We start from the raw sequence: 26159 nt of genomic DNA on the forward strand, positions 1-26159 counted from the left end.
TAATACACAGAAAAAATTTATAATAAAAAAATTACAATAATTTTTCCCCGTTTTAATCAAGGACCATCTTGCAAGAATATAATAATATAAATTAAGCTAGTAGTTTAAATCAAAGTTCTGTTTAATTTACCAAAAGAAAAAAAAAATACAGTTAAACTCTATTAAATTCTTGTGAAAACATCTCTTATTGAAATCCTGGGAAAATTAAACTGTCTAAATTTCCATCCCGAAATACGTGACTAAAATTCATACTCAGTACACAGCAATTAGCTTAGTTCATATAGCAATAAATAATTAACAACCCTTAGCGCTAAAATAAACAGTTCTAAAATTAAACACTCGCGCAAACTGCTCTCAATTACGTCTATTGTCTTAAGTGATAAAAAAAATATAAAAAAAAATCTCGCAAATAAAACTGGGATAAAAATAGAATTAAAAAGATAATAGCACATAAATTGAGAGAAAACGAGAGAAAAGGTAATAATGAAGGTAATTAAATTGTAGTGCCAATTCACTCATTGATTCGTTTGTTATATCGTCGATTGATCATCGAGTATTGATTATTGTCATGTAGATTATCGAGATTGTTTTATACATCCCTAGCTCCAGATGGGTGCTTTCTCGAGTGATAGGTTCAAGCTCGAGATCAAGCTATGGAGAGGGGAGGTAAGGGACGATGGGAAGGGGAAAGATATCTGTAGATATAATTTACAGAGATAGGAATAGGAAGATAGAAATAGGTGGGTAGATAATTAAATCTCATGCGAACTGAACAGAGCACGTATCTCCGCGGCGCTAATTGGATAGTTAATTCCACCGAATGGTCGGATAAATGGTCAGGTCGTGGATATGCTGTTTATAAATTGTATTTTGCTATCTCTGTGTGGTAATGGGTATTTGCGTGTGTCCGCTTCCATCCACGGGGCTGACGTTTCATTTTCAGGGAGGTCTGGTTAATGAAGTAATTGGGATTTTCCGGGTGGGGATTAATTTTTTTCAGGGTAGATTTTTTAGGGCTCAAGTTGGAGAAATTCTGGAGAAAATTATTGGCAGTAATTTATTTTTTTGTAATTAGATTTGATATAAATTATTTGAAAATTGAAAGAAGAAATTTAGTTAGAATTAGGGTTGTTTTTGTTAAGTGATCAATCGGAATTTTTTTGGTAAAAAAAAAATTTTTTTTAAATTTGGATTTTTTGGGATTGAAATTTATAAAAATTTGAACAAAATGATGTATAACAATGTATATTTTTATTGGTGATTAGATTTGAAATAAATTATTTAAAAATTGAAAGAAGAAATTTAGTTATAAAATTAGGTTTGTTTTTTTTTCAAGTGATCAATTGGGATTTTTTTAGTGAAGAAAATTTTTTTTTGGAGTTTGAATTTTTGAGGGTTAAAGTTTATGAAATTTTGAAGAAAATTACGTATAATAATGTATACTTTTCTTAGTAATTAGATTTAAAATAAATTATTTAAAAATTGAAAGAAGAAATTTAGTTATATAATTAGGATTATTTTTTGTTAAGTGATCAATCGGGATTTTTTTGCCGAAGAAAATTTTTTTTTGAAATTTGGATTTTTTAAGATTAAAATTCATAAAAATCTACAGAAAATGATGTATAATAATGTATATTTTTATTGGTGATTAGATTTGAAATAAATTATTTAAAAATTGAAAGAAAAAATTTAGTTATAGAATTAGAGTAATTTTTTGTTAATTGATCAATCGGGATTTTTTTGATGAAAAAAATTTTTTTTCAAATTTTGATTTTTTAGGATTAAAATTCATAAAAACATGATCAAAATGATGTATAACAATGTATTATTCTGGTGGTAATTAGCTTTGAAATAAATTATTTTAAAATTAAAAAAAAAAGTTAGTTAGAATTAGGGTTATTTTATGTTGTGATTAATCGGGATTTTTTTGGTGAGTAAAATTTTTTTTTGAAGTTTGAATTTTTGGAGGTTAAAATCTATGAAATTTAGAAGAAAATGATGTATAATAATGTAAATTTTTCTGGTAATTAGTATTAAAGTAAATTATTTAAAAATTGAAAGAAGAAATTTAGTTAAAAAATTAGGGTTATTTTTTGCTAAATGATCAATCGGGATTTTCCTTGTAAAAAAATTTTTTTTCAAATTAAAATTTTTTAAGGTTAAAATTCATTGAAATCGGAACAAAATGATGTATAACCATGTATTTTTCTGCTAGTAATTAGCTTTGAACTAAATTACTTAGGAATTATGCAAGAAAATTAAGGCAAAATTGATGTTTTTTTTTTCGTAGAATGATCAATCGGGATTTTTACGACAAAAATATTTTTTATTTCAACTTGAAGCCTTGGAACTAAAAATTTATAAAATATAGAAGAAAATGATGCACAGTAATATTTATTTTTGAACATAATAAATTCTGAAAATAAAGATTACATATTTTTTTTTAAATTATTAAAAAATCAGAAATTTTGGAAAACTTTTCCTCACAAAATACAATAAGAATAATTGAGTTGTATTTACGAGTCAGTAAAAAGAGTAGGGAACAATTTGAGAGTGGGACCGACAAAATAGTTCCAAAGCCACCGCTAGGCGGCGCAGGGTTCCGCTTTTAGTTCCTCTTGAGAAATTTAATTCAGCGGTTTTAAACCCCGGCTAAGATGAAAAGCATTGATATCTTTTATTATAATGACAAAAATTTAATTTAATGTAAATATTAAATAATAAATTAATTTTTTAAGTCAAGCACAGCTGAATTGTGAATCTTGCTTTGGTATAATTTTTTTGTAATTTTATCAATAAACAATAAATTTAACAATAATTTATCTTTGCTTGAAAACTTAAAAAAAAAATATTATGACTGAAGCGAGACGGACTGTTTTTAATGTATCAATTATCATTTATCGAAATTTTAATGTATCCAGCCCGTTGAGGTAAAATGGTAAAATTTGCAAAGCACCGGATTTTTTAGTTCTAATCAAATTCGCACTACAGTTGCTTCGTGTCAAATTCTTTTAAATTTAAGTAAACTGAGCATCGCTATGTTTGTCGTAATTAATTATGCATTGAATTTTGATCCACCACTTATTATTTCTTAATTTTTATTATTTTCTTGTAAACGATTTACAATTTAACGATGATACTTTATACCTCAATATTTATCGTTTTTACAAAATTGATATTCTTCCATTTCTCTTTTTTGATTTTTAAGTTCATCAAAAATAGTTTGCTATTAACATTTTTGCTCCTAAAATCAATTTCATTAAACTTCTTTCTTTTTTTAATCGTCATTAAATTTTTTGCTCCAAAATTTTCTGTCCTGTTATCACAAAAATGATGATTTATTGAATAAGAAACAAATTAAAAAAATTATCTAATTGATCAATTATTACATGAACTATTAAAGTAAAAACTTCATTAAATTTTATATGAAGTTAATTTTTAATAAATTAAAATTACATGTATTTATACAGCAATGAAAAAATAATTTAAAAAAGTTAATTAAGATTAAAAGATTCACGAGCGAAAATTAAATCTACAAAGTATATTATTGGAAAAAATTATCTGACGGACAAACGGACCATGCGTGTCAGTTATTTAATTATGAATGTTATATCAAGCATTTTTTTTTATCCTTCATTTTAAAGCTGAAAATTTAAAAGTCATAAAAGTGAAGTTTATTTTCATTTATTACGAAGAATATTTTCCATTTATTAATTTTAAATTAAAAGAGTAGTTAAAATCGTCGCCACTAGGTGTCGTATGGTTCCGCTTTTAGTCCCTAGTAAAAAAATTATATCAGAAGTGTTAAATTCTAAAATTATTTGAAATTTAGTATTATTTATCGTCAATTTTAACTAAAAAATAAATTCATTTCTTTTGATCCATTTCTTATTGTTTTAATCTTTTCGCACCTATAGGTGGCTTTAGATAAGACAATGCCTTGCAATTTAAATATTAATTTCAAAATGCAATTGGTAGTAACACCAATTTGTAACTGTTGACAGTTTATACATACGATAAAAAATTGCAATTTTATATTTATTGACATCAGTCGATATATTTGATATAACAATAGATAAATAATATAACATTATTTCGAAATTGTTTCATAATTTGATGATTTGTGAAATAAAAAAATTTTTATAATATGGAATAGAAAAATTGTCATTAAACTCGATTTTTTTTTATAAATCAACCATGAAAAATAGCTTAGGTTAAAGATTAATCTCTTCAAGAGTGATTTTTTGTTTTTTTTTTTCCGGAATTTCTGAATTTCGAACTTTCAAATTTTTACTTCGTAATCATTTTATTTCTCTGTGAGTCTAATTGGTATTATTAAATGCATTTACGCGAAAAAAGAGTAGAAGAAAAAAAAATTTGTAAAATCCAAAATCGCACGACTCATAATGCTCATTTAATTACAAAATATTGATAAAACAAAAAATGTGAAAAAAAAAATCTACAGACTCGGTAGAAGTCTGGCGCCAAGTACCGTTCAAACGCCAGCCTACCGAGTACTATACCCTAAGCAGAGCCTGATTTTAGGGTTAGAAAATTTTATATATTTATTATAATAATTATATTAAAAATTATGCTTTTTAATAATAGACTACATCTTAATAAACTGTTAATCATTTACTTTTTACATACTTTTTAATGAATTATTTTTTGAATTAATAAATTTAAGAAGCACAAACTATAGCAACGTAAATTTTTAGTTTTAGAACTTTTTTCGATGCAAAATCTGACATTCATAGACTATAAAAAATGCTTATGTACAGTAATTTCAAAGGTAGACCGGAAACTCTAGTCTAAAATTGAGTTTTAACAGTTTCTATTTCTACACACTAGAGTGCGACGCGAGAAATTTTACATACACTGTAGTAACTGGATAAATAAACTTTAGGCGCCAAGTTTTAGAATGCCAGACGTAACAATGGGATGATCTGTTTCGGTCATTAAGGGCCAGATTTTTCTATACAGGATTAAAATTATTATATTTCATAAAAATATATTTATAATAATAATTTAAGGATGTGTCCACGTTCATAAGACTCATTTGAATAACATTGGCACTTTACAAAAAGATGTGAAATCCGAACAAAAACAGTTTCACTGTAAAAAACCGCGCCAAGTCCACGTTCATAAGACTTCGAAAAAAAATAATCGTTTTTTACAAAAAAATGTGAAATCAAAAAAACTCCAAGTACTGTTTATAACTTTATTAAAAATATGAAAATAAGTTAGTAGCAAGTTTAAAACTTAATGAAAATCTTTTTTAACCCCAAATTTTTTCATGAGCGATATTTAATTTCATGTGCACAAACATATAGAAAACGCCCACACTCAAAAAATATATATCCGCATATATGCTGACAAAAATACATATACATCGCACATATAAAATATATACGCCACATACTTTTTTTTTGCCCCCGTATATGCAGCGTATATTTTTTTTCAGTACGGGCGTTAATGTATTAAGTTCTGAAAATTTGAGGTACTCAATGACGCACGCCAAGTACGTGAAGAAAGATTTTCATTAAGTTTTAAACTTGCTACTAACTTTTTTTCATATTTTTAATAAAGTTATAAACAGTACTTGGAGTTTTTTGATTTCACATTTTTTTTGTAAAAAACGATTATTTTTTTTCGAAGTCTTATGAACGAGGACTTGGCGCGGTTTTTTACAGTGAAACTGTTTTTGTTCGGATATATAAACCGCTAACATAGCACGATAATGCACAAACGCCTCTAGTGGAATAAATGTACACAATATATATGTATATACAGTCTTCTGGTTTTTGTTTTATTTTATTAATTGTACATAAATGACACTGAATTATCTAGCAATTCGCATTCGGTGACCTACAATTCTCTCAAAAAATTAAAAAAAAAAAAAAATTAGGACGACGGTTGACCCTAAAAACCATCCCTGCAACTTTTCGCTCATTTTGTACTTAAGTGCTCAAAATTACACATTACGTTTTTGAGCTCTTCGAAACCTCCTAGGATCTCTAAACGTCAAAATCTGATGAGAACTCGATTTTCGAAAAACGGGGTAAAACCAATAACTTCCCATTTTTTGAAAATTTTCAATTTTCTTAGCGCGAAGTTAAAAATTATTTAAAAATTAAAAGGAGAAATTTAATTAGAATTAAGGTTGTTTTTTATTAAGTGATCGATCGGGATATTTTTAGTGAAGAAAATTTTTTTTTTTTAATTGGATTTTTTAAAGTTAAAATTCATAAAAATCGGAACAAAATGATGTATAACAATGTATATTTTTATTAGTAATTAGATTTGAAAGAAATTATTTAAAAATTAAAAAAACATTTAGTTAGAAATAGAATTATTTTTTTTTGTGATCAATCGGGATTTTTTTAGGGAAGAAAATTTTTTTTTGGAGTTTGAATTTTTTAGGATTAAAGTTTATGAAATTTAGAAGAAAATTATGTGTAATTATGTATTTTTTTGTTGGTAATTAGATTTGAAATAAATTATTCAAAAATTAAAAGAAGAAATTCATTTAGAATTAGAGTTGATTTTTGTTAAGTGATCAATCGGGATTTTTTTAGGGAAGGAAATTTTTTTTTGGTTTGAAATTTTTGGGGTTAAAATTCATGAATATCTGAACAAAATGATGTATGATAATGTATTATTCTCCTGGTAATTAGCTCTGAAAAAAATTATTTAGAAATTATAAAGAAAATTGAGACAAAGTTGATATTTATTTTTGGATAATGATCAATCGGGATTTTCACAATAAAAAAATTCTTTATTTCAATTCAAAGCCTTGAAGCTAAAAGTTTCTAAAATTTAGAAGAAAATTATGTACAGCAACATTTATTTTTGTAGATAATAATCTCTAAGAAAAAAGATTTCTAATTTTTTTTTAAATTATTAAAAAATCAGAAATTTCGGAAAACTTTTCCACAAAAAATACAATTAGAATTATTGAATTATATTCACAAGTGAGTAAAAAGAGAGGGGAGAAAGTTGAGAGTGAGAGCGATAAAGTAGTTCAGAAGTCACCGCTAGGCGGCGCACGGTTCCACTTTTTGTTCCTCCTAATAAACTTAGTTCAGCGTTGTTAAAGCCCAGTTAAGATAATGAACGTAGATATTTTTTATTAGAATAATATCTCATTCTCTTGATAAATGTAATTCAGAATATTATGCTGATTATTTCAGCCTCACCGAATTGTTAATTTTTTATTGTAATGTTTTTCTTGTAATTTTATTATAAAAAAACAATTTTAGTAATAATTTACCCTTGCTTGGAAAGTTTAAAAAAAAATATTAGGACGTTGAGGCGATTGATTGTGTTTAATATATAAATCATTATTTATAAGAATTTCAATTAAAAAATTTATTCAATGTCTCTAGTCCGTCGAGGTAGAATGGTGAATTTAGTAACGTCCCGGACCTTTGTTCTAATCAAATTTGTTTTGAAGATTCACCTCGTGCGTCAAATTTTTTTCTAATTAAAGTAGACTGAGCATCGTGAAATTTATAGTAATTAGTCATTTTTGTAGATTCTGATCCAACATTTATTACTTCTTTATATTATTTTCTTTTGACAACCGATTTACTATAATTCAACGATGATACTTTAGACCTCAATATTTAGATTATTTCGATTCATTTTTATCCTACATTTTCTTGAGATCAATTGATTTAAATCAATAAAAAATTACCATTTACTCATAATTGTTAAACTCAAATTAAGAAAAAGAAATTCTGATCAATGAATTTCCATTGAATTCGTTTTTAGGCTTCTGAGTATCATTTTGTCGAAATTAATTATTGTTGGCTCATATTTCATCAATCGCAGTCTAGTTCTTTAATTACATTTGTTCCAATGTAGTGTTTCAAGTGACCAGTCTTATCGCTACAAATATTTTTCTTAGTTTTCTGTCGCATCATTACTAGTTTCATTATTTTTCATTTAAAACATATTTTGGTCATATTTTAAGTGAATTATTTTATAGAATTCGATGGATACTTTTTTACGTCAAAACTTTGAGGCAAAATAATAAGTAAAATGTATATTTTAACGCAACAATTTATAAAATACGCTAATACAATTTTTAACAAAGACAACAACAGAAAAAAATATGAGTACTAAATTTCTCTTAAATTAGTATAATCGATTTTCTTTCAATGGTTATGAAGAAAATTTTTTGATACAGAAAATTTATTTTCATAAAAACAATTTTTTATAATTATTTATTTTTAATAAGTTCTCAATTTTTTACAAAAGTTAAATTGGTTTCATCGTGACAAGCGAAATAATACAATTGGACATTTTAATCCGAACGATTTGATATTTGGTTAATGTATTTGATATATATTCATTTGGCAGTATGATGATATAATTAATGATTTTATTTCTTCTGTTTTAACAACACATTATAAAATATTAGCAGAGAAATTTTTTTAACTTGAGGTGTTTCAGTTAATGCAGACATTTGATGCAAAAAAAAATTAATTCCTTATATTAATACATCAGAATTAGGTATTATGAATTTTAAGAGAGTTAAAATTATTGTTGATGGCGAATCCAGAGATAATTTTTTTTTTGTATGATCCTCGTACCGAAGTACAAAAATTATTTAATCTTTATATTGATAATGTTGCACTGTTTAATGAATAATATCGGCTTATCAATGAATTTTGATGTAAGCGCTTGATAAATCGATTATTTATGCCAAGGCCAAGGCCAATTGAAAAAATGACGAATTGTATTATAAAAAATATGAAAATCGAGTGATTTGGGAAGTTCGGCCATAATTCTGGATATTAATTCTTAAAATGGTTTGTGTAAAATGTTAATGTAGACATTACTTTTATGAAACATAGTTATCCGTAATATGTTAATAAGGAACGTGATCCCTAATTCCATAAGATTTAGTGCTCAATAATCCACAGCCAATTCAAAATTTGGATATTTTTGGAAAAAAATCTTTAAAAAATATTTTTAACTTATCGCTAAGAAAATTAAAAATTTTCGAAAATGGGGAAGTTAATGTTTTTATGGGGAAGTAAATATTATATCAAGCATTCTCTTTTTTTTTTCTTCTATTTAAAGCTGCAAATTTAAAAGCCATAAAAGGAAAGTTTATTTCCATTTATAATGAAGAATATTTTCTATCTATAAATTTTAAATTAAAAGAGTAGTTCAGATCATTGCCACTAGGTGTCGTACGGTTCCGCTTTTAGTCCCTAGTAGAACATTTGCCATAGAAGTGTTAAATTCTAAAATTATTTGAAATTTAGTATCACTTATCGTCAATTTTAACTCCAAAATTGTTATAAAAAATTAATTATTTCCTTCCGATCCATTTCTTATTGTTTTAATTTTAAGCACTTATAGGTGGCTTTAGATAAGACAATGCCTTGCAATTTAAATATTTATTCAAAAATGTTATTGGTAGTAACACCAATTTGTATTTGTTGATAGTTTATGCATGCGATAAAAAATTGCTATTTTTATGTTTATTTAAAATCAGTCAATACATTCAGTGTACCAATTGATGGATAGTATAACATTAGTTTGATGCTGTTTTATAGTTTGATGATCTTTAAAATAAAAAAATTCTTGTAATAATATGAAATAAAAAAATTGTTATTCAACTCAATTTTTTTACAAGTCAAGCATGAAAAAATGGTTGGTTAAAGATGGAGATTAAAAATTAACCTCTCCAAGAGTAATTCTGTTTTTTTTTTTCGAAACTTCTGAATTTCGAACTTTCAAATTTTTACTTCTTAATAATTTTATTTGTCTGTCTCCGATTGGTATTATCAAATGCATTAACGCGAAAAAAGAGCAAAGGAGAAAAATATAATAAGAAAGAGTGAAAAAATAGTTTCTAACTCACCGCTAGGCTGCGTACAGTTCCACTTTTCGTTCCTCTTAGGAAACTGACTCCAGAAGTGTTAAATCCAATATAACATACAAAAAATTTATTTGGCTGTAGGTAGCTTTATAAAATTAAAAAATCTTTCATTTTCTTTAAATGTATTAGACAAGATTAGTATCATCGACTTCGATTGAATTTTCACATTAGTAGTGAAGCGCAAAAAATTTTATACAGATTGGACGCAGATGTCAAACGGTAAATTCCATTTTAAATTAAAAATCACATTCAAAAAATTTGCGAAGATTCTGTTTTCCTCACCATTTCTATAGTAATCAAAACTAAAAAAGTTTCCAGTCCACCGCTGAGATTAAAAATGTAATTGGTCATGGAGGAAAACAATTTAATTTTTTGTTTTTACTATTTCTAGTTAGTTGGTCGAGTAATATTTAATATATCCAGCTGATTTTTAGAATCTGGATTTAGTAAGATCTTAAGATCTTAAGGTTTCTTTAGCACTTTGGTTTTGCTCTATGCAATTCAATAATTTTTTCTAATCAATGTTTTCGTGAAAATTTTTCATCAAAACGTTTTCTAGATGATTAAAAACTTTACATTTCATTAATGTGATAAATTCATTAGAAAAGTTTCTTTAATGTCAAATTTTTTTGGCTGGCATTTTTAACATATTAAAAATTAAAAAAAGTACAAAGTTAGTACCTTTGCTCTTAATGCGACCGAGGATAATTTACTTAATTAAGGTTAAATGTTCAAGATAGTTTGAATTTTAATTTCAATACCATTAATTTGCAACATACAAAATTTATGAAGTCATTTTTCTGTCGTATCATAACTTCTTAATGTTTTAATGAATTTCTATAGAATTCGATTTTGTGTTGGAATATTGTTGTTCGCCTAAATTTCATCATTCGCTGTCTAATTCGGCAATTTCATAAATTCCAAAGTATCATTTAATATGATACATTTTCTTAAGTTTGAATATTTTTGCCCGTTTTCTGACATGTCGCATAAATATCCCTAGCAACCTCATTTTCCATTAGAAATATATTTTGATCATTTTTTCAGTGAATTCTTCTATTGAATTAGATGGATATTTATTACGTCAGAACTTTGTGACCAAATAATTAGTGAAATATGTATTTTAAACTAAACAATTCATAAAATGCAGTAAATACATCAATACAATTTTTAACAAAGTCAATGACTAGTAAAAAATATGACTTGACTATGAGTACTAAATTTATTTTAAATTAGTATAATAGATTTTCTTTTAATAATCATGAAGAAAATTTTCCAATACAAACAATTTAATTTCAAGAGCACGATAGCGCAAGTGTTTCTAAATTCACCGCTAGGCGTCGCATGGTTCCGCTTTTCGTTCGCTATAGAAGACTTACTTTAGAAGTAATAACTCCTACAAATAATAAGTAATTATTATTGAATATTGCTCGGTCTAATTTGACAATTGTTTTTAAAAACAATTCTTTATAATTATTTTTTTTTAAGGAACTCTCAATTTATGTTGAATTTGTGATTGATTCGTAGTGACAAGCAAAATTATATTCAAATTAGAACTTATAATCTATGAATTATATTAAATTACATTTTTTTATTTGTAGCTGAGAATTTTAATATTTACTGGTAATTTGTAGTTAAAATTTTTTTTACAATTAACTTGGTGTTGGACACTTTAAACGCAAAGTTTCCTTGTTATTTAACATGATTATGATAAAAATATTTGTCGCAAGCTTCCTACGAAAATTTTATAAGTCAACAACTATTTTTGTAAATCAAAAGTATACAAGTTATACAAACTATTTTTATTAAAATAATTTGCACTGATCCTGGATAAAAGAAACTTTTAGAAATTATGGAGTACTTTTTGTGAAATCGCTTCACGTTTCTGGATTTTGCTTAAGTGAATCGTGATTTTAAGTATATTAAATACAGATAAATTACTCGAAAATTGCTGCAAATCTTTTTACTCACATCAGGGATCTCTTGAGCTACTAATAAAGCTAGGTGACTATATGAAAGACGGGTACAATCAATGCATTAAATCATGAGTTACTTCAAATCATTGGTCTATAACAGCCATTGTATTGAGAAATTGCCGTGATGATTTTGGTCATTAAAATATTTAAATGCACACTTTTATGAGGTCCTATGATTATTGTTCAGGTATATATTAGAGTTGTTAATTCAGAATAGAATATGACTTGACAATATTTTCCACGTACGATTTTATTAATGGTTCTTAAAACATTGTAACAACTTCCATAATTGTATTTAATAGTATTGATTTCGTTTTGTTTCTGACGTGAATTGTTACCAATTGCGAAAACTTTTTTTTAACGAGCATATATTCAGTCACATCAATAAATTGTTTTTGCTGGATAAGCAAAAAAATTTCTAATTAAAAATTGAATTTACAAGTGGAAAATAGGTAGAAAAAAGATAGTTCCGAAAATCACCGCTAGTTGTCGCATGGCGCTACTTTTTGTCCGTCGTAAGAAACTTACTTTGAAGGAAGTAAATTCTAAAAAAGGTAATGCAATTATGTTTAGATTATATGTTGGTAATTTCATTTAAAATGTAATTTTTTCAAACTGTTTTAGATTGTAATTATTAATTTGTAAAAGATCAAATTTAAATTTCTCAATTTTGAAGTCTCATATAATTGACGGAGTTTGAATTGAGAAGTATATTTCTGAACTCATGAAAAGCTTAAAAATTACATTATTTTTTGCTTCCTGTTGTGTAATTTAAACAGTAACTTGATAAAACATTTTAGTTGAAGCTGAAAAAATAATTATTGAGTAATAACTTCATCAATTTTTTTACTTCGTTTAATAAGATAAAAATTGTAATCTGGAATGAATTTAATATTTAGTTGTTATTTAGTAAAAATAAATTTGCAGAATTTGATGTAATTTTGAGATTATCCATTTAGTAATTTCTGTAAATGAGTGCCAACTAAAATTTTAATGTTAAGAGATTAAAAAAAGATATTATTTCATTTATTTTTTTTTAATATTCATTGTTGTTTGTGACAGTTGTATGAGGCTTAAAACTTTTAGCTTTCAGCGCAAAATTTACACTAATAAAGTCTTCGAGTTAATTTTGAAAAATTACCTTTGGAATTCTGGTCTCACACAATTAAATTATTTAATGACACTGAAATTTCATATTGAATTAAATTTGTTTCATTTTCTTTATATGAAGTCTTTTAAGTTAAAAATTGATGATCATTTTTAAATTTGAGGTAAATTTTTGATGTTCCGTTTAATAATTTTTAAACTTAATAATTACTGAAGTATTTTACCAAAACACTTAAAAATCACTTTATTAAACAGATAAAACACTTGATAAAAAAATTAATCGAAATTGATACAGAATTAATAACAATTATTACCTTATTAGTTTTAACGGTAACATATATGCTGTTTCTTTTTATATAGAGCGCAATTTAATTTCTCTGAATTCTTTCTCAATTAAAAAAATTTAATTTGTTTTTCAATCACTAATTAAATTCAATTATTTAGATAAAAAAATTATTTTTTTTATCGATAGCAACAGGGAGTTAAAAAAAATAAAAAGTAATAATTTATAATTGTACAAAAATATGTCTTTAGAAAATAGACGAATATTTGAAACTAAATGTGCTTTCAAGTAGAAATGGTGAAAAAAATAAAAATATAGTTCTGAAGTCACCAATAGGCGTCGCATGGTTCCGCTTTTCGTTCCTTTGGAGAAACTTACGTCAGAAGTGTTAAGTACTTAAAAAAAAAAAAAGCTTTAAAAGATAAATAAAAAAAAATTAAAAGTAAAATTCAATCAAAATCAAATCTTTTCTATAAAAAAAGATTATCCTTATTTTTCAAGCATAGCCGGATTGTGAGTCTTGTATTGTTGTAAATTTTTTGTAATTTTATTTGGAAACAACAATATTAATAATAATTTATCCTTGCTTGGAAACTTTAAAAAAAAATTATGACTGTAGCACAAACTTGGCCTCTAATTTCCATAGCACTCCAATTTGGGCCCCGAAGACCTCAGTTGTTCTTCTTCCTTTTGAACGTCTTCCTCCGTATCGGCACGTCACTCTCCTCAGGCCAAGGCATGAGTTCAGCGCGAGGGGTACCGGTCTCTATGAGGTCTAGCAGCATGTTCTAGGGCCTCTTTATATTGACTCGCACGATATGCGGCGAAGGCAGGTGTTATGTCGGGTGGGCACCTTATAAACTAACTTTAAATTTCCGATTAAAAGTTAGCTTATAACCAATTTCTCCTAAAATTGATTTCATTAAACTTTCGGTTCTTAATCATCATTAAATTTTTTATTTCAAATTTATGTCCCGCTATCATACATAATTCTAAAAAAAATGATTTGTTCAATAAAAAAGTAAGAAAATTATCTAATCGATAAATTATCACATAAAGTATTAAAATAGAAACTTTATCAAATTTTCTTTTAAATTAATTTTCAATAAATTAAAATTACATCTATTTATACAGCGATAAATAAACAATTTGAAAAAGTTAATTAAGATTAAAAGATTCACGAGCGAAAATTAAATCTACAAATTATTTAATTGGAAAAAATTATCTGACGGACAAACAGACCGTGTGTGTCAGTTATTTAATTATGAATGTTATATCAAACATTTTTTTTTATTCTTCATTTCATAGCTGCTAATTTAAAAGTCATAAAAGTGAAGTTTATTTTTATTTATTACAAAGGGTATTTTCCATTTATAAATTTTAAAGTAAAAGAATAGTTCAGATCATCGCCACTAGGTGTCGCATGGTTCTGCTTTTAGTCCCTAGTAGAAAATTTACATAAGAAGTGTTAAATTTTAAAATTATTTGAAGATTAGTATCACTTATCGTCAATTTTAACTCGAAAATTGTTATTAAAAGTAAATTTATTCTTTACGATCCATTTCTTATTGTTTTAATTTTAATCACTCATAGATAGCGTTAAGATAATACAACGCCTTGTAATTTTTAAATTAATGCTTACATTAATTCAAAGGAATTGTTTTGATAATACAAATTTGTATCTGTTGTGACGTTGCGGAAGGTTTTAAAGCCTCGTCGTGATGAACACGTCTTCCCCGTGCTCTAGCTCGCCGTGTCCAGGGTCGGGATGGGGATCACGCAACACAGATAAACTTACAACTAACTAATCTTAACCAAATAATAACACAGATTCCAAATATAAGGTTAATTTATTCATCAAATCTCATAAAAATAATAATCAACTCAAAGTTGTTATTGCAAACCAAGATACAATTATACAATATTCAATACACTACAAACAATAAACAATACGTATTATCTTAACTTTTTAGCCCAAAATCTAATATACACATATACAAATACTACTGACAAGCCGTAACCTACTTGCAGCCTACTGGGGACTTCGCGTCGCGTCCTCGGATCTATCTAACTCTCCCCAGTTCCCTCTTATCAACCAAGAGAGGCTCGGTTGTCCAAATATAGAGATACCGGGATTTTGTCAAGTACCTCGACGCCCAGCCGTATCTCCCCCTAGGCGTCCCGACGAGGAGTACCTCCAAGTCTAGGTGTCACCGACCTCTTAGCTATTTCCCATAATATTCGTTACGAGAACGACAGGTCGTGTACCACAACCTCGCCTCTTGCCGTGCAATAGAGGCTATTTGGTGACCCAAGTACCTCAGGTCAACCTGGCTCAAAAAGATCTACTGTGAGGACAGATTTAATATAGAAGGGGGATATATCCTTCTATTCTGTACAACACAGCACTCATGACTTCTTCTGTAAGTGTACCACTCGCTTCAGAAGCTCAAGCTGATCTCCCAAAAACTGATCAGAAAATTGCTTTTAACAACTCAGAAGCAATACTCTTCGGGTGACAGTCTGAGCGACACCACGCTGCCTCACGGCGCGCGCGGGAACTATGCTACGGGACTTCCCAGGCTGCTTCTACTACTACTCTTGCTTGTCTCTCAGCGTCTTTCGCCGTCTCTTTTCTCCGGGTAGGCTGCGCGCGGCTGTCTTTCTCTCTCGCACTCTCTCGTAATATTTTCTCATTCTTTTCTGACTTTATTTTTAATAACTAATAATAATTTTATATAAATTTATATAAAATATCGAGGCGCGTCACACTGTTGACAGCTTATACATAAGATAAAAAATTGCAATTATCATGATTATTTAAAATCAGAGTCAACATCATTTTTAAAGCAATGATTTTCCGTTTAACCGATGAATATTTTAACATTTGTTCGTTCTTCGTTAAAACAAAAAAAATTATTGTAATACAAAATCTGTACTGAGCTCAATATTTTTGTCAATTAATCACATGGAAAATCGCTTTATTTAAGAGTACATTTCTCTAACTTCGATGAAATTTTTGCATCAATAATAAGGCATACAAAATTTTTTAAGATTGTACGCAGATGCCGAACGGTAAATTTCATTTTCAATTAGAAAACACATTAAAAAAATTTACGAAGATTTGATTTTCTGATGAAAAAAGTTGGCAATGAAACAGAGATTTGAGATTAAAAATTTTTTTATAAACATTCTTAAAAGAATATTACTTTAGTCGGTTTTATAGTGAGATGGTGGAGTAGAATTTGAATGAATCGATCTTTGGAATCTGGATTTAGCTTTTACATGGTTTTTTTAAATACGCTTCAATAATTTTTTTAATTAATGCTTTCGTGAAAATTTTCAATCAACAAGCTTTCTTAATGATTGAAAAAATTATAATCCAATAGTGTGATAAATTCATTTGAAGAGTTTAATTGTCTTCTCCTCGTTTTTCCCTGGCATTTTTTATTAGATTGGAAAATTTAAAAATTGCAAAATTTTGCTGAACTTTTTTTTGTGACCCTGGATGATTTACTTGATAAGATTGAGTATCCAAGATAATTTTAATTTCAATACCATCATTTCAAAATACTTACAAAAATTGTGAATTGGGTTGTTTATTATCATAACTTCTAAGTGTTTTAATAAATTTACATTGAATTTATTTTTTCACGTCTGGAATCTTCCAGTGCAATTAATTATTTTTTTCCCAGATTTCACTATTCACTTTCTAATTTTCCAATTCAATTAATTCCAAGGTAGCATTTAATGTGATACATTTTTTTAATCCGAGTATTTTTATCAATTTTCTGACTGTTACATTATTATTGCTAGTACCCTCATCTTCCATTAGAAATATATTTTGATCATTTTATCAGTGAATTCTTCGATAAAGTTAGTTGGGTTTTGTGTGTCAAAACTTTGTGGCGAAACAACAAGTGGAATATTTATTTTAAACTAAACAATCATAAAATACATCAATACAATTTTTAATTGATAAAAGACACAAACTGAAAAAAAAAACTATAAGTACTAAATTTATTTTAAATTAGTATAATAAATTTTAATTCATTGATTATAAAGAGAACTTTCCAATACAAACAATTTCATTTCAAGAGCACGATAGCGCAAGTGTTTCTAAAGTCACCGCTAGGCGTCGCATGGTTCCGCTTTTCGTTTGCTGTAGAAGACTTACTTCAGAAGTCCTATAAATAATAACGAAATAGTATTGATTATTGATCGATTTAATTTGACAATTGTTTTTTAAAAATAATTCTTTATAATTGTTTCTTTTTAATGAACTCTTAATTTATTTTGAATTTGTGATTGATTCGTAGTGGTATTCGAAATTATAACTTAAATTGTACTTAATTACATTAGGGGAGCCTGGAGCACGATGGCCCCCTTAAGCCGATTTTTCCTTTTTGTGGCTTTTAACCATCAAATTCATTTATTTTCCATCTACTTCGAACGAATCAGTCGAAATTTTGCAAAAAATCGAAAAAAAATTTTTTTTTCTGGGGAACGACGGCCCCCTCCCCAAAAAATAATTTAAAAAAAAATTTTTTTTTACTCAGCTATTACCATCAAAATCTAGAGACTCACCTCCCAGAAAACCTCCTCGTCGTCGAGAGAAAACCACGATTCTTACGAGTCTTGAGTATCGCCAAGAATTCACAGAAAAAAAAATCAACATGAAGCAAAAAAAAGGCCTCAATTAAACAAAAAAAAAAAAAATAAAATAAAATCAAAACCAAAAAATTTGAATAAAAAAAACATTTTAAATATAAAAATGATGATTGTCATTGTCTGTATTGCAATGGGCTTTCCTCAGAGTTCTCAGAGTCATGGATTCAATGTAAAGATTGTAATAAATGGTCTTATGATTCTTGCGCAGGGATTGGTGAAGATTATTCTAACGAATATGTTTGTGATCATTGCGAATAATCGTATATTCACTAAAGTATCTCGATGTGATTTCCTAATCATCGAACATTTATATTTCATGGTTTATTCAAAGTGTAATTTTTGTTAACGTCTTAAAAAATTATTATAAATTTTATTGTTAAGCTGTTAATTAGTTTTAAATAGATAATAATTAAAAATATAATTAATTTTTTTTATTGCGCTCAGAGGTTTTAAACCTACGTACAAGAAAAAATACAGAGATGTTATTTAGCAATGAATTGGTAACATTAGTTTACATTGATTGAAATCACAGGTTGAGTTTTCAGATTGAGCTTTTTAAATACGTAATATTACGTAATATCTTGAACCAAACTTTTTTTTTTTATATTTTTATCAAGTCAAAATTAGAAATGTGAATTGCGTAGAGTAAGACAGGTAAGACATCCTTGGAGGAATTCAAGTAAAACTTTGAGATTAGGTTTCTGTCTGGTGCAAAGAATGCCTTGACCAATAATTCATAATATAATTATTACTGCTTTAATTTTAAAAAACTGTGTTTTCAATTTTTTATAAGCTATATAATTCAACTTTTCATTAAATTTTTCAGTTCAATTTGTAACGGGCTGTTTATACCTACCGCTCATTAGCCCCTTTATTAATCTAAATAAAAGCAATATAATAAATAAATGATTCTAAATTAACAAGGGCGCCACCAGGATTTTGTATCTCGGTTCCTGGAACCGGAAACCAGAGCTGAGCTTATAATCTACAGGGAGAGAGAGTGGAGGAAGGTGATATGAAAGAAATAAATTTTTATTTAACAAAAATGACCGGTATTTATTTAACAACAAAATAGAATAACAACTCGTGCCCTTGCACGTACACCACTCACTTACAACTAACAACACTACCGCTTATAACTACCGGAGGATTTCGGGCTAAAACTGTCGCCTCAACTCAGTGCTAGTCCTCTACTCGGCAATTCATCAACAAGTAGAAAACGTCGCACCAAGACTCGATTACCCTACTCGGCAATGCATCAACAAATAGGGGTCGTCCAAAAAAATTTCTAATCCCACAGTACCCTCATACGGAGCGTCTATACTGCGGTTTCTAACTTACTACCGCTGTACCTCACTTGGCGTCTATACAACGGATTCTAAAGTGTATTAATTACCCTACTCGGCAATTCATCAACAAGTAGAGATCGTTACAAAAATTCTTAATCCTGACGGTACCCTCTTATGGAGCGTCTATACCGCAGTTTCTAACTTACTGCCGCTGTACCCCACTTGGCGTCTATACAACGGCTTCTAGGACTGTACGAGTTACTCTACTCGGCAATTCATCAACAAACAGAGAACGCGTACACTCACACACACATATCCCGCACGATCTTCACACACATAACCCACGCGTCTTCACACACCCCCTGACTCTACTTTACTTTTATTTTCCGGATTACAAAATTACTCCAAAAATGACAAAATTAATTTTTACTACTAATTTTCAGTCATTAGCACGCAATTAAATTATGAATTATTTGCACGATTAATAAAACAATTTCTCGATAACTCCGTATTAAAATCGACGCCTAAACTTATTTCGAAATTATCACGAGTTTAATACTCAGCACATTAAATTAATTCTAAGAATATTCTTTATGAAATTAACTAAACTTTCTCGGATGTAATCTACACTGACAAATAGTTTTACAAAGACTTTTATCGGAATGACGATATTAAGTTATTGACAAATTTTCCAGAACGTTCGACGCATAATTCAATGCAATTTTTGCTCGAAATTTAATTATTGATTATATAAAATATTATTATAAAATTCCATCCATTGATTTAGCTAATGATAAATTCCCGAAATTAATATCCACGTAATTAATTAAATTCTAAGGAATTTTTCCAAGATGATGAAATTACAGTTCTTAATTAATTTTCATCAAAATGACCCGTGTAATTTTTGACTAGATAATTGTTATTATTGTTATTGTCGACTGGATAATTAATTAACAATAATTTATCTCGAGGTAAAATATAACTTCCAAAAATTATTCACGGGTAATTCAATTTCGAATTGCGTCGCAATTTCTCAATAATTAATTTTCCAGTAATAAAATAGTTCCCAAAATTATTATAATATAATTATAAATAATTTTCAATAATAAATTATATTAATAAATGATAATTCAATTGTATAAATTGTGATAATGGTCCAGTTGTTAATTTCACAATTTACTGCGTACTAAAATTCACAAGGAATTTGCGCGCCAAAAATGGACGCCGGTGTTCGTAACTGCGTAACACGTTTTGACCTCGGGTACCAAATACTATGTCGTGTCGACTGGGACCTTCTCGATGTCCAGAATTTAATTAATATAAAATAGATTTATTTAACCCAATCTAAGATGTTAATAATTATTAACCAGCTGTATTAATAAAATTAATTATTCATGACTTGCAAACCCAAGAGGCCTAGAACATTTCCCGGGTATAAGATCCCCAGGAGAAATGCTCACAATGCTAGCGAATCAAATCAATTAAAATAATTAATTATTATTGACAAATTATGATAAACAATTGAATTATCAAAAAAATTAATTTATAATGAGAAGTAGTAAAATTGATGAGCCGGGTATATGACCCCCTTGGCTCATCAAAGGAATCAAAGTCTCAATACCTGTGTAATTTTTGTGCTTTGGAAATTCAGGCTTCCTTCTTTGGACTGTTTTGGCTAGCGATGTTACTGCATTGGTCACTGCACTACTTCTGACTTGTTGCCTCTACTCAACTGACCAAGAAACCCAAAATTTCCCCCACTTAATACTAGTCGGATCCCGAAGACCGAGACGCGCCAGTGCTGCGTCGACTAATTAACGCACGAGTGCGGGTTTTACCGTCACAGGGTAAATTACCCTGTTACAAATTAAAATCATTCTAATTCATTGACCTGAAAAGGCCTAAAATAATGAATTCTTTAAATTTGTAATTTTTTTTTCGAGTGGTCCATTATGCCCCACATATCACATTTTGGCCCGAAATGTCATAAAAACATCATAGAGGCCATAACTTGACGGAAAATGGAAAAAAAAAATTTTACCTAATTTATGAGAAGGATCGTTATGTCCGAAACCGTTGTGTACCTCTCTTCCTTGAATGATTCAATTTTTTGTTAAATTTTTAAGTTCAATTAAATTTTTTCTAATTCATTTTACCACAAATTTATCAAAATTTGAAAAAAAAAAAAATTTTTTTTGTTACAATTTTTTTCTCGAGTGGTCCATTATGCCCCACTTATCACATATTGGCCCAAAATATCATAAAAACATTATAGAAGTCATAACTTGACGGAAATTGAAAAAAAAATTTTTACCTAATTTTTGAGGGGGGCCTTCGTGCCCCAGGTTCCCCTGGCTGGAAACTCCATTCACTCGTACTGGGTGGAATCGTTCCTTACTCCATGATTTTATGAAGCGCCTCCGCAACTTGGTTGGATACTTCAATCTAAACGATTCAACATTTTGTTAATGTATTCAATGCTGGTTATTTTGGAAGTACCATGATTTCATTAATACTGTTTCTTTTCTTCTGTTCTAATTGATTATCAATATAACAGAATAAAATTATGTTTCAGATAAAAATTGTTTCAGAAAATTTGTAAACTCAATCTACGTAGCCTAATAATTAGTAAAAAAATTAAAAAACAGTAGGTTTCCGGGATATACAATCAAATAATTAGGTTTTTAGAATTGTAATTTTTACATGTGAATGGAGATTCCACCAGCCGTGTATTTGGTTAAGAATTTAATGCAATTTTTTTCGGAAATTTTCTCAAAAATGTTATTAATTAATTTAAAAATAAATTTTATGATGCATAACAAAAGTATTTTTACGTATTATTTATTTATAGACATTTTTTACATTAGGAGGGTATTTGGATCTCCTTAATGTGCGATTTGAATTTTTATGAAAATAAATTTCTTTTTAATTTTGGTATCACAAAAACTTGAAAAATTATGCAGAAAAATGACAAAAAAAGCTACAGAATAAGTTTCTAAAATTTCCACTAGGCGTCGCACAGTTCCGCTTGTTGTCCCTTCTAGAAAAATTACTTCAAAATTGATAAATTCTAAAATGAATAGAAAATTTTCGTAGTTTTTTGTCTGACAGCTGAATTAAAATTAATTTTTTAATAACAAATATTCAAAATCACAAAAATATAATAATTAATTTTTATTAAATATTCATGGACCAAATTTTTGGTTTTCATCTCTTAATTTTCAAATTAAAAATAAAAGATTAGTTTCAAAAGTCACCGCTAGGCGTCGCATGGTTTCCAAAGTTGTCTGCTTAAGAAAACTTTTGTTAGAAGTAATAAATTCTCGAAATAATGAATACCTCGCATTGTAGTAATGCCAAATTATAGCTCAAAAATAGAACTTTGAAAAAATCTTCAACATTTTTGCTTTGAATTAAAATTATATAGTAATTGGAATGAAATTTTTTAGGAAACTTTCCTACGAAAATTTTATAAGTCAAAAACTATTTTTGTAAAATATTTCTGTGTATAAGTTCTACAGACTATTTTTATTGAAATAATTTTGATTAATCATGGATAAAAGCAACCTTTATAAAATTAAACTTGATTTGGAATGGTTTGACATTTATTATTATCCGATAATTTAATTGCGGTTCCACATACAGTTAATATAAAATAATCACTTAAAAATTATTAAAAACACTTTTACTCGAAGCAAGGACCTCTTAATCTAATAATAAAGCTAAGAGACTATATGGAACATGGATACAATCAATGCATTAAATTAGAAGTTACTTCAAATCATTGGTCAATAACAGCATTGTACTTGAATATTTTCGGGACTATTTTGGTCATCAAAAATATTTTTATGCAAATTTTAATAGAGCTCTATGATTACTTTTCGAATATGTTTTAAAGTTTATAATTCAGAATGGAATATGACTTAAAAAATATTTCGGATGATTATGAGTAATAGTTCTTAAAATATTAAAAATTTGTAATAATTTCCATGACTTTACTAAATAGTAATGATTTTGTTGCCCACTACATAAATTACCAATTGTGAAATCTTTTTCTTTAACGAGCAAATATTCAGTCACATCAATAAATTATTTTTACTAGAAAAGCAAAACAATTTCTAATTAGAATTAAATTTACAAGTGAAAGATAGTTAAAAAAAGATTAGTTACGAAAATCACCGCTAGGCGTCGCATGACGGTACTTTGTGTCCGTCGTAAGAAACTTACTTTCAAGATAATAAATTCGAAATTAATATTGCAATTATATTTAGATTGTATCTTGGTAATTCCATTGAATATATAAATTCTTCAAATTATTTTAAATTGTAATTATTAATTTGCAAAAGATCAAAATAATATTTAAAAATTTTCAAGTCTCATATATTTGGTAGACTTTGAGATCCGAAATATATTTCTAAATTCATGTAATGGTTTACAATAAAATTATGTTTAATGGTGTGTAAAGTAGTGAAAACATTTGGTTTATAAAATTTTTATTAATCGTCGGAACTAAAAAAATTATCTTAAGTATTTCATGTAGGCTTTATTTTCTTTAACATAAAAAAAATTGAAAGTGAATCAATTTAACTTGTAGTATTTTTTTTGTCAGAATAGTTTTTCGAAACTTGAATTAATGTTGAACTTATTTATTTTTTACTTTCTTTGAATGATAATAACTGAAATTTTAAAGTAAAATTATTTCAATTTGTATTATTTCTGTAAATTCTTTCCATATTTCGTTGTTGTTTATGAATATCGTATAATTTTTGAAACTTTTAGTACTTTTGCGTTAGCTATAAAATTTCCTATCGAATAGAAGCTTTGAATTAATTTTCAAAAATGACCTAAATCTTGGTTTCACATAATTGAGTTATTCAATGACCGTATAATTAAATACTAAATGAAATTTATGTTTGATTTTCCTCAGATGAAATATTTATGACAAAAACTAATGATCTCTAATTTTATGATAAAGACTAAATGTTCCATTTACTAATTTTTTAAATTAAGAGTTACTGAAGTGTTTTGGTCTGGACTGGCTGATTCTAGTGTGGACAGCGCATCAAAAAGTGTTGAAAAATGAAAGCGAAAAAAGTTGGAAAAAAAAATTACTAAAGTATTTTACCAAAAAATTTAAATATCACTTCATTAAATAGATAAAACACTTTATGATAATCATACTTGAAATTAATATAGAATTAATTAAAATTATTTCCTCAGTAGTTTTGCCGATAGTATACATGATATTTTTAACTTCCCGCTAAAAATCTCAGATTTTCAAAAATCGGGAAGTTATTGTTTTTACCCCGTTTGGCAAAAATCGAGTTTTCATCAGATCTCGACGTTTGAAGGTCACAGGAAGCTTCCCTGACTACCCCCGCGATGTTGTCACTATGTCTGTATGTATGTATGTGTGTGTGTGTGTGTGTGTGTGTGTGTGTGTGTGTGACTATGTGACTCGCTTATAACTTTTGAACGGTTGAACCGATTTCATCGCGGTTGGTGCCATTCGAAAGGGCTACGCTGAACTTAGATTTCCTGAGAATTTGAACCGATTCGGACCGATAGATTTTAAGAAATCTTGAAAAATCTTAAAAAAAATAAGAAAAAAATCATTTTTGAAAGTAGTTTTTTTGGAATATCTTTTAAACGGCTCTATCGATCAACTTCAAAAACTAATCCGCCCTTAAGCTTGAAAACCACGCCGATCGGCGTCAACCCGATCAAAATCGGTTGATTCGTTCGAGAGATAGCGTGAACGAAAGAAAACCGAAAACCGAAAAGTGTTTTTTCACATAACTTCGTCATTTCTTCTCGAATCAATTTTGATGACATAGAATAATTTATAGAACTTAAAACCGCGTCGATTGCCGCCAAAAACGTAGAAATCGGTTAATTAGTTCAAAAGATATCGTCAATAAAAGATTTGAAAACAAGTGTTTTTAAAATCACTGCGACATTTTTTTTTCATTTTTTAAATATCTTCGAATTGGCTCAACCGATCAACTTCAAAAACTAATCAGCTCTTAACTTTGAATACCCGCATCGATCGCCACATAGAGCGTCAGAATCGGTTGATGCGTTCGTGAGATATCGTTGTCGAAAAAAATCGAAAAAAGTGTTTTTTTGTAATAACTCCGAAATTTTTCATTAGATCAATTTTTTTGTTCTAAATTTTTTATAGAGCTCAAAATAACACATAAATTGTATTTTTGAGCTCGAAGAGCTCAAAAACGTCATAAGTGCAATTTTAAGCGCCTAGGTATGGAATTAGCGGGAAGTTGCAGGGATGGCCTTCAGGGTCAACCGTTTTTCTAATTTTTTTTTTTAAATACAGCGCTATTTCATTTCTCTCAATTCTTTCTCCGTCAAAAAATTCTTGAATATTTTTTATTTATAAATTGCAATTATTTAGACAAAAAATTAATTTTTTCTGTTTTTCGACAATAGAAAATTAAATTATAAAAAAAAAGTAACAATTTATAATTGTATAAAAAATGTCTGTAGAAAATAGATAAATATGGAAAATTAAATGCGCTTTTTAGTAGAAATATTGAAAAAAATAAAAATATAGTTCTGGAGTCACCGCTAGGCGTCGCATGGTTCCACTTTTCGTCCCTTTGAGGAAACTTACTTCAGAAATATTAAGTTCTAAAAAAAACTAGTATTGATATTATGTTAAATCCAGCTTAGTGAAATTCAATTATAATAAATTCTCTTCGATAAAAAAAAATTATTAGGGTAATAAAAATCTATTTATCAAATTGTCAGACTCTTTTCGTCACAATATATTTAATACTATCGATGCGGCATTTATTCTTAAGAATTTGTAGCAACTGTATCAAATAATGACTTAATTTTGATAGATATAGTGCGAATATAATTTGGAATGTTAAATTGTCTATTAATGGTCAATCTGATTTATTTATTGA

At 27.8% G+C, this 26159-nt stretch overlaps 1 protein-coding gene and 1 long non-coding RNA gene across 2 annotated transcripts in view; one reads left to right on the forward strand and one right to left on the reverse strand.

Moving 5' to 3' along the window:
- Window positions 1-26159, forward strand: part of LOC123263232 (dopamine receptor 1-like) — a 122424-nt gene that overhangs the window by 16094 nt on the left and 80171 nt on the right. The window lies entirely within an intron of this gene.
- LOC123263242 lies at window positions 21093-21571 on the reverse strand. Its single transcript, XR_006509133.1, has 2 exons — window positions 21542-21571; window positions 21093-21268 (listed from the first exon to the last, which is right to left on the reverse strand). It is a non-coding gene; the product is annotated as an uncharacterized LOC123263242 (long non-coding RNA).

The sequence above is a fragment of the Cotesia glomerata genome, linkage group LG4 (genome assembly GCF_020080835.1).
Source record: "Cotesia glomerata isolate CgM1 linkage group LG4, MPM_Cglom_v2.3, whole genome shotgun sequence".
In the NCBI taxonomy this organism is placed as follows: domain Eukaryota; kingdom Metazoa; phylum Arthropoda; class Insecta; order Hymenoptera; family Braconidae; genus Cotesia; species Cotesia glomerata.